Source organism: Pipistrellus hanaki (genome assembly GCF_964339955.1).
Source record: "Pipistrellus hanaki genome assembly, chromosome: 3".
In the NCBI taxonomy this organism is placed as follows: Eukaryota; Metazoa; Chordata; class Mammalia; order Chiroptera; family Vespertilionidae; genus Pipistrellus; species Pipistrellus hanaki.
Genome location: NC_140505.1, coordinates 139,053,240 through 139,066,471, shown reverse-complemented (window position 1 = coordinate 139,066,471; position 13,232 = coordinate 139,053,240).

Genomic DNA, 13,232 nt, shown 5'->3' with positions numbered 1-13,232 from the left:
CTGCAACTCCAGTCAGCTGTCATCTGATTTGACACATAAAGTATCACAGAGCTATCCTTGCCACTTACTAAAGGAGCAATACTCAGAATTAATTCCTATCGATATTTGTCTACATGAGTACAATTATGACCCAACCCCAAATTATGTTAGAAATACATTCTGTTAACAATTTTAATATGCCTTTATTTTTATTTTTTAGTATTATTGATTTCAGAGATCTGAAAGGAGACACAGAAAGAAACATCAATGATGAGAGAAAATTATTGACCAGGTGCCTCTTGCTCGCCTCAACTAGGGAGGGAGTCCATAACCCTGGCATGTGCCCTGACTAGTAATGAAACTCTGACCTGTTGACTCATGGGTCAATGCTCAACCACTTACCGACACTGCCCAGGCCATACAATTAAATTGTATGGTATATTACGTCTTGACCATTGGCATACTCTTACTCAGCCAGCCATAAATTCAAACTTTGGCCAAGACAATCATATAAGGAAAAATAGTATTAAAAATAATATACAGAAGTTTTTAATACAACTCACCCTTCTTTCAATCTCCTGTCTTATAACCTTTCCAGGGAAGTTCCACTGAAACTTCTCTCATATTCACTGAGGTAGAAATTAGCTAAATAAAATGTTAGCTACTTAATATTTCTTAAATATATTTTTATTGATTTCAGAGAGGAAGGGAGAGGGAGAGAGAGATAGAAACATCAATGATGAAAAAGAATCATTGATTGGCTGCCTCCTACACTCTCCCTACTGGGAATCAAGCCCAAACCGAACAAATGCCCTTGAGCAAACTCAAACCTGGGATTCTTCTGTCAGCAGGCCAATGCTAAATCCACTGAGCCAAATAAGCTAGGGTTAGCTATTCAATATTTTTCAATCACTGTTTAAAGTAACCAATGTTGGAAGATGGAGACAAGCAGGAAGGTAGGGAGGGGAGAGTGTGAGAGACTGAGGGAGTGAAAGAGGAGTGTGTGGATGTGTGGTGTGTGTGTGTGTGTGTGTATAAGCTAGGGACAGTTAGATTCTGCAGGTCTTCCAAGGGGCTGCCAAACCAGGCAGTCTTAGATGGCCGAGCCCAGCATGCAACAAGGACACTTCTAGGTGGCCAGTGCAGACACAGAGACCACGCCATCTTGAGAAACAGAGTTACTTGAGTCTATGATCCTGGCCTTAGCACCACCCAGTCTGGTCTTAGATGCAAACCAGGACCCTACAGCCACTGGGGAAAGAGACATGTCACCACAAATGCAGACCAACAGATAATAAGAATCCAGACCTCCCAGCTGCAGATTTCTGTGAGTCAGGAGCCTATCACCCTCACTGCAGGCTCACAAACAGCACCATAGTAACTGATAGACTCGCTTCTAGGACTGGTCACAGGGCCACTATAGGAATTTGAACCTGGGAGCACAGACATTGAAAATATCAATACATTCTTTGCAATGCAAAAGGGCAACCAAACCCTAAGCCCACACAGAGAGGCAGTGCCATCTGACTTTGATTCTGGGCAAGCATACATGGAAGTCTGTTTTCTGCAGTACAGGAACAGACCTCCTTCCAACACAGTGCTACTGTGCATCCCAGCCCCCCAAGCTGACCAGAACCCTGATTCTCCTGGGAGGAGTCAGCACTGAGCACCACTGACTTGACTCTATTTCTTATCTCATGCGCCTGGAATCCATGACTCCCAGTGCATTCACACTAAAAGACAGTGACTCAGACTCTTGGTGCATACACACACAGGGACCCTGAATCTCACCAAGAGGCTGCAGGACTCAACAGAGACTCTAATACAAAATTTTTGGTGAAGACACTGGGGAACTCTGACTCCCCATGCACACATGGGGATTCTGATTTTCAGCACACGCCAACAGGGTCTCTGTTTCAGCACAGTGCAGGCAGAGTTCCTGATTCTAGGTGCGCACACTAGACCATACTGAGTGTTGGTAACACAGACCCTGCTGAGCCTAGATCCCACCAACACACGGCAGCCACACATCTTAGTGTCAAAACAATTCAGTACCACCTGGGTGGTGCAAAGCTTCAACTGCACATGGCCCAGGTCCACGCAACTTGATGTTTGAACTTTCTGGTGATGGTCAGGGTCAGAATGGGGAGATAAAAGAAAATGAGGAGTTACCAAGTAAGGAACATAACCAAAAAATAATTCAGAGTAATGGTTGTGCAATCATGTATTGGATGGATGAGAAAATCAACAACCTATGTAAGAATCAGGAAGAAATGAAAAGTGATATAGCTATGATAAAAAAAATTAAAAAAACACCATGGAAAATTTCAACAGTAGACTAAAAACAGAGGACTGAATTAGTGAGTTAGAAGATAAGGTAGAGAAATAAGCTCAATCTGAACAGCAACTAGAGAAAAAAAATGAAAAACCAGTAGGAAAGCCTAAGGAAGCTTTGGCACAACATGAAACAAAGAAACATATGAATAATAGGGCTGCCAGAAGAACAAAAAGTGCAGTAAAAATTAGAAAATCTATGTGAAGAAATAATGACAGAAAACATTCCAGATATGGGGAAGAAAAATATTACACAGAGAGGCCCAAACAAGATCAATCCCAAAAGACCCACACCAAGACATGTCATAATTTCGATGGCAAATATTAACAACAAACAAAGAATCTTAAAGGCTACAAGAGAATTATCTACAAAGGATCCCCCATCAGATTATCACATGATTTCTCAATAGAAACACATCAAGTTGGAAGGCAATGGAAGGAGGTATACAAAGTGTTGCAAAGCAAAGGACTGAATCCAAGAATACTTGATTCAACAAGACTATCAATCAAAATGAAAGGGAAATAAGGAGTTTCTCAGGGGGGGGAAAAAAAAAAAAAGGCTAACAGAGTTTATCACCACCAAATCCACAATGCAAGAAATGCTAAAGGTAATGCTGTAAAAAAGAAGAAATAAAAAGGTAAGAACACAGGCACGAAAATAGAAATGACTACAAACAAGTACCTTTCAGTAATAACTTTAAATGTAAAAGGACTAAATGCTCCAATCCAAAGACATCAAGCAGCTGACTGGATTAAAAAAAAAAACATAACCCATATATATGCTGTCTACAAGAGACCCATTTTAGAACAAGGGACTCACACAGACTGAAAGTGAAGGGATGGAAAAATATCTTTCAGGCAAATGGAAAAGAAAAGAAGCTGGGGTAGCAATACTTATATCTGACAAAATAGATCTCAAAGTGAAGGCCATAACAAGAGATAATGAAGGCCACTTCATAATACTAAAAGCATCAATACAACAAAAGGATATAACACTGATAAACATATATGCAACAATGCAGGAGCACCCAAATACATAAATACATACATACATGCATATATACGTATAATACATACATACATAAATAAATACATACATACATAAATAAATAAATAAATAAATAAATAAATAAATAGAAACAACTTCTGGAAGATATCAAGGGAGAGATCGATAACAATACAATCATAGTAGGGGACTTTAATACACCACTTACATCACTGGATAAATCATCTAGACAAAAAAAAAAAATCAGGAAAGATACAGCAATCCTAAATGACTCACTAGATCAGATGGAATTAACTTACATCTTCAGAACATTTCACCCAAAGCCACAGAATATACATTCTTCTCAAGTGCACGTGGGACATTTTCAAAAATAGACCACATATTGGGTCACAAGCAAAGTCTACCCAAATTCAAGAAGATTGAAATCATACCAAGCATCTTAGACCACAATGGCATAATATTAGAAATAAACTACAATGAAAACAACCCATAAAACTCAAACACTTGTAAGCTGAATAGCATGCTATGAAATAATGATTGAGTTACAAATGATATCAAAGGAGAAATTAAATATATCCTAGAAACTAATGACAATAAAAACACATCAATCCAAAATCTATGGGACACAATGAAAGCAGTCCTGAGAGGGAAGTTTATAGTTCTACAGGTCTACCTCAAAAAAAAAAAAAAGAGCTGGTTCTTGGAAAGCAAAAGCAAGATTGATGAACCTCTAGCTAGGCTCACCAGAAGCAAAGAGAGAGGACTAAAATAAACAAAATCAGAAATAAGAGTGGCAAAATAACAACAGACCCCACAGAAATACAAAGGATTGTTAAAAAAAAAAAAAAAAAAAAAAAAAAAAAAAAAAAAAAAAAAAAAAAAAAAAAACTATGACAAACCCTATGCTAACAACTAGACAATCAGGAATAAAAGGACATATTCCTAGAAAAATACAACCTTCCAAAACTCAATTGGGAAGATTATAAACATCTCAATAGACCAATAAATAAGGAAGAAATTGAAGCAGTCATCAAAAAACTTCCAAGGAGAAGTCCAAGGAGAGAAGGCTTCACAGGGAAGTTATAACAAACACTCAAGGAAGAACTAAAATCCATCCTCCTCAAACTATTCCAAAATATTCAAGAGGAAGGAACACTTCAAAGCTCATTCTATGAAGCTACATTTACCCTTATACCAAAACCAGATAAAGACAACATAATGAAAGAGAATTATAGGCCTCATGAACACAGATGCCAAAATCCTCAACAAAAATCTAACAAATCAGATCCAGCAGTATATCAGAAAGATCAGTTGGTATGATCAAGAAAGATCTGGATAAATCCTTCATGTATCTGTGAATGTCCTTATTCACAGATGACATGAAGAATTTATCCCAAATGATGCAAGCATGGTACAATATTCACAAATCAATAAATGTGATACATCACATAAACAAATTGAAAAATAAAAATCACATAGTCATATCAATTGATGCAGAAAAAGCATTTGACAAAATCTAACAACCTTGTTGAAAAACTCTCAACAAGATGGGAAGAGAAGGATCAGACCTCAACATAATAAAAGCAATATATGACAAACTCACGACCAACTCCATACTCAATGGATAAAAACTAAAATCATTTCCCCTAAAAACTGAAACAAATAAAGGGATGCCCACTCTCACCATTTCTATTTGACATAATACTGGAAGTACTAGCCATTGCGAACAGACAAGAAGAAGAAATAAAAGGCATCCAAGTTGGAAAAAAATAAGTAAAATTGTCTTTATTCACAGATGACATGATACTGTACATAGAAAATGCTAAAGACTCTATCAAAACAATATTAGATTTAATAAGTGAATTTGGCAATGTAGCAGAATATTAAATAAATTCCAAGAAATCTATGACAATTATTTACACCAATAGTGATCTTAAAGAAAAAGAGACTAAAAAAGAAATTCAAATTATCATTGCACAAAAAAAAAATTAAGATACCTAGAAATAAACTTAACTAAGGAAGCAAAAGACCTATATGCAGAAAACTACAGAACACTGAAAATAAAGGATAGAAGAAGGCAAAAATAGATGAAAGAACATATCATGTTAATGGATTGGTAGAATCAACATCATCAAAATGTCCATACTACCCAAAGCAATCTATAGATTCAATGCAATTCCCATTAAGATATCAATGGCATATTTCACAGACTTAGAATGGACTTTCCAAAAATTCATCTGGAATTTTAAAAAAGACCCCAAATAGCTGCATCAAGCCTGAAAAAGAAGAACAAAGTAGGAGGGATCTCAATACCAGATATCAAGCTGTATTACAAAGCCACTGTGCTCAAAACAGCTGGAACTGGCACAATAATATAGATCAATGGAATAGAATAAAGAACCCAAAAATTGACCCAAACCACTATGCTCAATTAATATTTTACAAAGGAAACATGAACATACAATGGAGTCAAGACAGTCTCTTCAATAAATGGTGTGGGAAAATTGGACAGACACATGCAAAAAAAATGAAACTAGACCACCAACTTATACCATACTCAAAATGGATCAAAGACTTAAACATAAGACAGGAAACCATAAAAATACTACAGGAATCCACAGGCAGTGAAATCTCAGACATCCACTGAAGGAACTTCTTCACTGATACTGCTCTAGGGCAATGGAAACTAAATAAAAAAATTTAAAAAAATGGGACTACATCAAAATAAAAAGCTTTTGCACAACAAAGGAAACCATCAACAAAACAATAAAAAAGACTACAACATGGGAGAACATATTTTCCAATGATATATGATATTAATTTCCAAAATATATAAGGAACTCATAAAACTTGACATCAGAAAGACAAACATTCCAATTTTAAAATGGGCAAGGGACATAAATAGATACTTCCCCAAAGTAGATGTAAAGATGGCAAGGAAATATATGAAAAAATGTTCAGAGTCACTAATCATCAGATAGATACAAATCAAAATAACAGGGAGGTATCACCTCACACATGTCAGAATGGCTACCATCAACAAAACACAAATAACAAGTGCTGCCAAAGTTATGGGGAAAAGCAAACCCTAATACACTGCTGGTGGGAATGCAGACTGATATAGCCATTATGGAAAACAATATGGAGTTTAGTCAAAAAATTAAAAATGGACTTGGCATTTGAGCCAGTGATCCCACTTCTAGGAATATATTCTAAGAAAGACAAAACACCAATCAGAAAGAATATGTTCATAGCAGTGCTACTTATAATAGCTAAGATCTAGAAACAGCCCAAATGCCCATCAATAGATTAGTGGATTTAAAAATGGTGGACAGGGAAGAGGGAAGATGGCAGCATAGGTAAACACCTGCACTTGCTGCCTCTCACATCCACATCAGAGCTGCAACTGGGGACCTTATCTGAGACCAGAGGAAACCACAACTGTGGAGACCACTGAGCAGCTGTAGGGGCCCGTTCGGTGCGGACACATGGATTCCATAGAAAGGTTGGATTTTGCTGGGGATAACTTGGGGTGTCTGGGTCCCGGCAGCGGAGGCAGCAACTGCAGAATCTGTGGCAGCAGAAGCTGCGGCCACCGTGGAGACAGAGACAAAAGTACCCGTGCTGGGACTGCGGGAATCTGTGTCCACAAAAGCCCCTCGTTGTTGGGTCTGCTGTGATCCAAGAGAGTGGACGGGGGTCCACAAGGTTGCTAATAGTGGAATTCTCTAGGGAGCAACCCATTCTGATCTTATGCAGTGGGAGAACAGAGGAGTTGGAAAGATGTGCAGTCTGTTTGTAATTGCACACAGGCTGGCCCATCATGCACCTGGCCTGGTTCCCCTGCAACCCTTTGCTTCTGATTACAAAGGAGAGACCACCCAGATTGGCTGGCCTTGAGAGATGGCAGGAGGAAACTGCTTTTCTGGAAGCTGGGAAGCTGAGAAGGGAGAGACCATCTGGGATTCAGCTCCGAGGCAAAATCAGTATTGAGTGCCATAGAGAAAGAAGGCTAGAGCAGCCAAAAAGATAGGGACATCAATCCAGAAACACTACCACCTTGGGGCTGGAGTACAAACTGACTGTTTATTATTAGTTTTATTTAAGCAAAAACCAAGGAACTAAGAAATTGCCATCTTAAAAATTAAGGACTAGCTTACAAAACTGAGGTGCAGCAGGATGCAGGGAACTGCATTACTGTCTGGACTGCAAAACAGGCGTGCCAAACAGAATAACGGAGTAAGTGATGACCTTCACAATGGCACACTTTTTAGCTAATTTTTTTTTTTCATTTTTGCATCTTTTACTTAAGAAACGAATTTTTTCCTTTTTTCCTCACTTGATTTTAACTTTTTAGTTATTACATTTTTAGGTTCAATCAGCATTCGTACTACTGCTATTTTAACCTTTTTGGTTCCTTTTTTCTTTTTTTCTTTTTTAAGTGCCATTTTATTTTCTCTTTATTTTACATTGGAATTAGTGTTCTTCATTCTATTGTCATTTCTCCTTTAGCATAGTTTAACCCTATCTCAACACGATCTTTACACCATCACTCTCTTTCTAACATTTTCTCTTTTGCTGTTTTATTTATCTTAACCACTTCCTGCTTTAGATTTTCCCTAGTCTTTCTGTCTTCCTCCTGCTAAAATTTCTACCCTACTTATATATCTAATTTCCAATCCCCTGTCCCAAGTGCATATACACCTCCCCTGTAGCTGTATTAACTAACAAAACAAAACAAAATTGATTTCCTCTCTGTCCTTTTGATGCTGATTCCGTGAAGATTGATTGATTATATTGTATTTTTATGCTTTTTAGTGAGATTATTTTGCTTATTCTTTTGTTATTGCTATTGCCTAGTATTTTTTATTTGCTTTGTTTTTGTTCATTCTTTTATTTCTGTTTTCCCTTGCTTGGATATTAGTTGGTGTTGTAGTTTGTATTATTCTCCGGGTACTGTTGACATCATTTGCTGGGGTGAGTGGTTGTTTTATTGAAATTCTCTCCCCATATATATAGTTTGGTCCCCCTTTCTCTCTTAGTCTCTTTTCTCTCTCTCTCTCTCTCTCTCTCTCTCTCTCTCTCTCTCTCTCTCCCTATTTCCAAATTTCATTTTGACACTCCTTTTTTTTCTTTTTTTTCCTCCTATTTTTTCTTTTTCTCCCTATCTCTTCTCTTTTTATTCTTCTACTTTCTATCCTATCCCCTAATTTGCCTTTCCCTTGTGGTCACTTTTATTGGAGGTTATTAATATCGCAAGTACATTTCTGTTCAGTGCCTTGTGTGTTGTACCTGGTTGTGTTGTATTTTGTGCCTTTAAATCAATGCAGGAGAAAGAGAACTACAAAACCAGACATCCTGAAAAGAGAGACCATGGGAAGACAAAGAAACAGCCCACATATTAAAGAAAAGCAGGCATCACCAGAAAAGGAAGTAAATGAGTTAGAGGCAAGCAACCTACCAGAGCAAGAATTCAGAGTAATGATCATAAGATGGCTAAAAAGAATGGAAGACAAATTTGACAATATGAATAAGAACTAAGAGGAAATGAAGATGAACCAAGAAGAAATGAAAAATGACATCTCTAATGTAAAGAACTCAATAGAAATCATCAAAACTAGACTAGAAGAAGCAGAGGACTGAATCAGTGAGCTAGAAGACAAGATGGAAAAAAATACCAAAGTAGAGCAGCTTCTAGAAAAAAAAATTAAAAAGCAGGAGGAGAGCCTAAAGGAACTTTGGGACAACACAGAAAAAAAAAATTAGAATAATAGGGGTTCCAGAAGGAGAGGAAACTGAGGAAGGCATAGAAAATTTGTTTGAAGAAATAATGACAGAAAACTTTCCTGAGATAGCAAAGAAAAAAAACCCACACAAATACAAGAAGCTCGCAGAGTCCCAAAGAAAATGAATCCCAAAAGACCAACATCAAGGCACATTACAATCAAATTGAAAAACATCAACGACAAAGTAAGAATTTAAAAGCAGCCAGAGAGAGACAGAAAGTTACATATAAAGGAACCCCCATCAGACTAGCAACTGATTTCTCAACAGAAACTCATCAGGCCAGAAGGGAATGGGATAAAATATACAAAGTCATGCAAACGAAGGGTCTGAATCTAAGAAAACTGTGCCCAGCAAGGCTATCAATCAAAATTGAAGGTGAAATCAAGAACTTCACAGAGAAAAAAAAGACTAAAATAATTTATCATCACACAACCAGCAATGCAAGAAATGCTGAAGTGTCTACTGTAAAAATAAAGAAATATGATGCAAAGAAGGAATACAGGGGTATAGAATAAAAATGGCATCAAATAAGTACCTATCAATAATAACTTTAAATGTAAATTGATTAAATGCTCCAATCAAAAGACATAGGGTAACAGATTGGATAAGAAAACAAGACCCATATATCTGTTGTCTAAAAGAAACCCACTTCAGAAAAAAAGATGCACACAGACTGAGGGTTAAGGGTTGGAAAAAGGTTTTCCAGGTAAATGGAAATGAAAAAAAAAAAAAAAAAAAAAAAAAGCTGGGGTAGCAATACTTATATCTGACAAATTAGATCACAACGTGAAGGACATAACAAGAGATAATGAAGGCCACTTCATAATACTAAAGGGAGCAATCCAACAAGAAGAAATAACCCTGATAAACATATATGAACCCAATATGTGAGCATCTAAATACATTTTTTTTAAACTGCTGGAGGACATTAAGGGAGAGATTAATAGCAATACAATCATAGTAGGAGATTTTAATACCCCACTGTCACCTTTGGACAAATCATCTAAACAAAAAATCAGCAAAGAAATATCAATCCTAAATCACTCACTACACCAGATGGAATTAATCGACATCTTCAGAACATTCTACCCCAAAGCCATAGAATATACATTCTTCTCATGTGCACATGGGTCATTTTCAAAGATAGACCATATTTTGGGACATAGGCAAAGTCTCTTCAAATTCAAGAAGATAGAAATCATATCAAGCATCTTCTCAGATCATAGGAGCATAAACTGGAAATTAACTACAATAAAAATAATCCAAAGAAATCAAACACATGGAGACTAAATAGCATGCTATTAAACAAGGACTGGGTTACCAGAGAAATCAAGGAAGAAATTAAAAACATCCTGGAAACAAATGACAATGAAAACACAACAATCCAAAATCTATGGGATACAGCAAAAGCAGTTTGAGAGGGAAGTTCATATCCCTACAAGCCTATTGCAAAAAAATAGAAAAAATGGTAAGAAATTATCTAACTCTACAACTCAAAGAGTTAGAAAAAGAGCAAAAAGAAAACCACAGTGTAAGCAGAAAGAAGAAAATAATAAAAATCAGAGCAGGGATAAAAGACATAGAGACCAAAGAAACAATACATAAGATCAACAAAACCAAGAGCTGGTTCTTTGAAAGGATAAACAAGATTGATGAACCTCTAGCCAGGCTAACCAAGAAACAAAGAGAGAGGACCCAAATAAACAAAATCAGAAACGAAAGAGTTGAAATAACAACAGACCCCACCAAAACACAAAGGATTGTTACAAAATAGTACAAACAACTCTGTTCCAACAAACAGAACAACCTGGATGAAATGGACATATTCCTAGAAAATGCAACCTTCCAAAACTCAATCAGGAAGAATCTAAAAATCTCAATAGACCAGTGACTTGGGAAGAAATTGAAGCAGTCATCAAAAAGCTTCCAGCAAACAAAAGCCCAGGGCCAGATGGCTTCACAGGAGAGTTTTACCAAACATTCAAGGAAGAACTAAAACCTATCCTCCTCAGACTATTCCAAAAAATTCAAGAGGAAGGAATACTTCCAAACTCCTTCTATGAAGCCAGCATCATCCTAATACCAAAACCAGATAAAGACAACACAATGAAAGAGAATTACAGGCCAATATCCCTCATGAACATAGATGCAAAAATCTTCAACAAAATTCTAGCAAATGGGCTCCAGAAGAACATCATAAAGATCATACATAATGACCAAATAGGATTTATTCTGAGAATGCAAGGATGGTACAATGTCCGCAAATCAATAAACGTGATACATTACATAAACAAATTGAAAGATAAAAATCATATAGTCATATCAATTGATGCAGAAAAAGCATTTGACAAAATCCAACACCCTTTCCTGATAAAAACTCTCAACAAGGTGGGAGTACAAGGATCATACCTCAACATAATAATAATAATAATAATAATAATAATAATAAAAGCTATATATGATAAACCCACAGCCAACATCATATTCAATGGGCAAAAACTAAAACCATTCCCTCTAAGAACAGGAACAAGACAGGGATGCCGACTATTGCCACTCCTATTTGACATAGTACTGGAAGTACTAGCCATTGCAATTACACAAGAAGAGGAAATAAAAGACATCCAAATTGGAAAAGAAGTAAAGTTATCCTTATTTGCAGATGACATGATATTGTACATAAAAAACCTAAAAGACTCCATCAAAAAACTAATTGACTTAATAAATAAATTTGGCAATGTAGCAGGATACAAAATTAATGCCCAGAAGTCTATGGCATTTCTATACACTAACAGTGAACTTACAGAAACAGAGACTGAAAAAGCAATTCCATTTACCATCGCACCAAACAAATTAAGATACCTAGGAATACACTTAACTAAGGAGGTAAAAGACCAATAAGTGGAAAACTACACAACACTGAAAAAAGAGATAGAGGAAGATGTAAACAGATGGAAGAACATACCATATTCATGGATTGGTAGAATCAACATCATCAAAATGTCCATACTTCCCAAAGCAATTTATAGGTTCAATGCACTCCCCATTAAAATACCAACAGCAAAGCTCACTGACCTAGAAAGAACTCTCCAAAAATTCATTTGGAACAATAAAAGACCCCACATAGCCACAGTAATCTTGAGAAAGAAGAGTAAAGTAGGAGCGATCTCAATACCAGATTTCAAGCTGTATTACAAAGCCACTGTTCTCAAAACAGCCTGGTACTGGCACAAGAACAGACATATAGAACAATGGAATAGAATCGAGAATCCAGATATCAACCCAAGTCACTATGCTCAATTAATATTTGACAAAGGAGGCACGAATATACAATGGAGTCAAGACAGTCTCTTCAATAAATGGTGTTGGGAAAATTGGACAGATACATGCAAAAGAATGAAACTATCAATAGATCACCAACTTACACCATACACAAAACTAACTCAAAATGGATACAGGACTTATACATAAGATGGGAAACCATGAAAATACTAGAGGCATCCACAGGCAGCAAAATCTCAGACATACCATATTTTCCGGCGTATAAGATGACCCCCTAATCTTACAGTTAAAACATAGGTTTAGGCCTATATTCGCTGTATAAGACTACCCCCACTTCAAAGAAAAGACTTACTTTGCCTTCAAGATCTGCAGGTAATTTTTGTGCAATTTTGGTCTTTTGCCCCCGATTTTCAGTTGACTTTTTTTCATTTCAAAAGTCATCCTATACACCAGAAAATACAGTATGCCAAAAGAACTTCTTCATTGATACTGCCCCTAGGGCAATGGAAGCTAAAGAGAAAATAAACAATTGGGACTACATCAAAATAAAAAGCTTTTTTACAGTAACAGAAACCATCAGCAAAACAACAAGAAAACCCACTGTATTGGAGAACATATTTGCAAATGTTATCACTGATAAAGGTTTAATCTCCAACATCTACAGACAGCTTATACAACCTAATAAAAAGGAAGATAAATGAGCCAATTAAAAAATGGGCAATGGACCTAAATAGAATCTTCTCAGAAAAAGACAGAAGAAAGTTCAAAAGGCACATGAAAACATGCTCAAAGTCACTAATTATCCGAGAGATGCAAATCAAAACAGCAATGCAGTACCATCTCACAC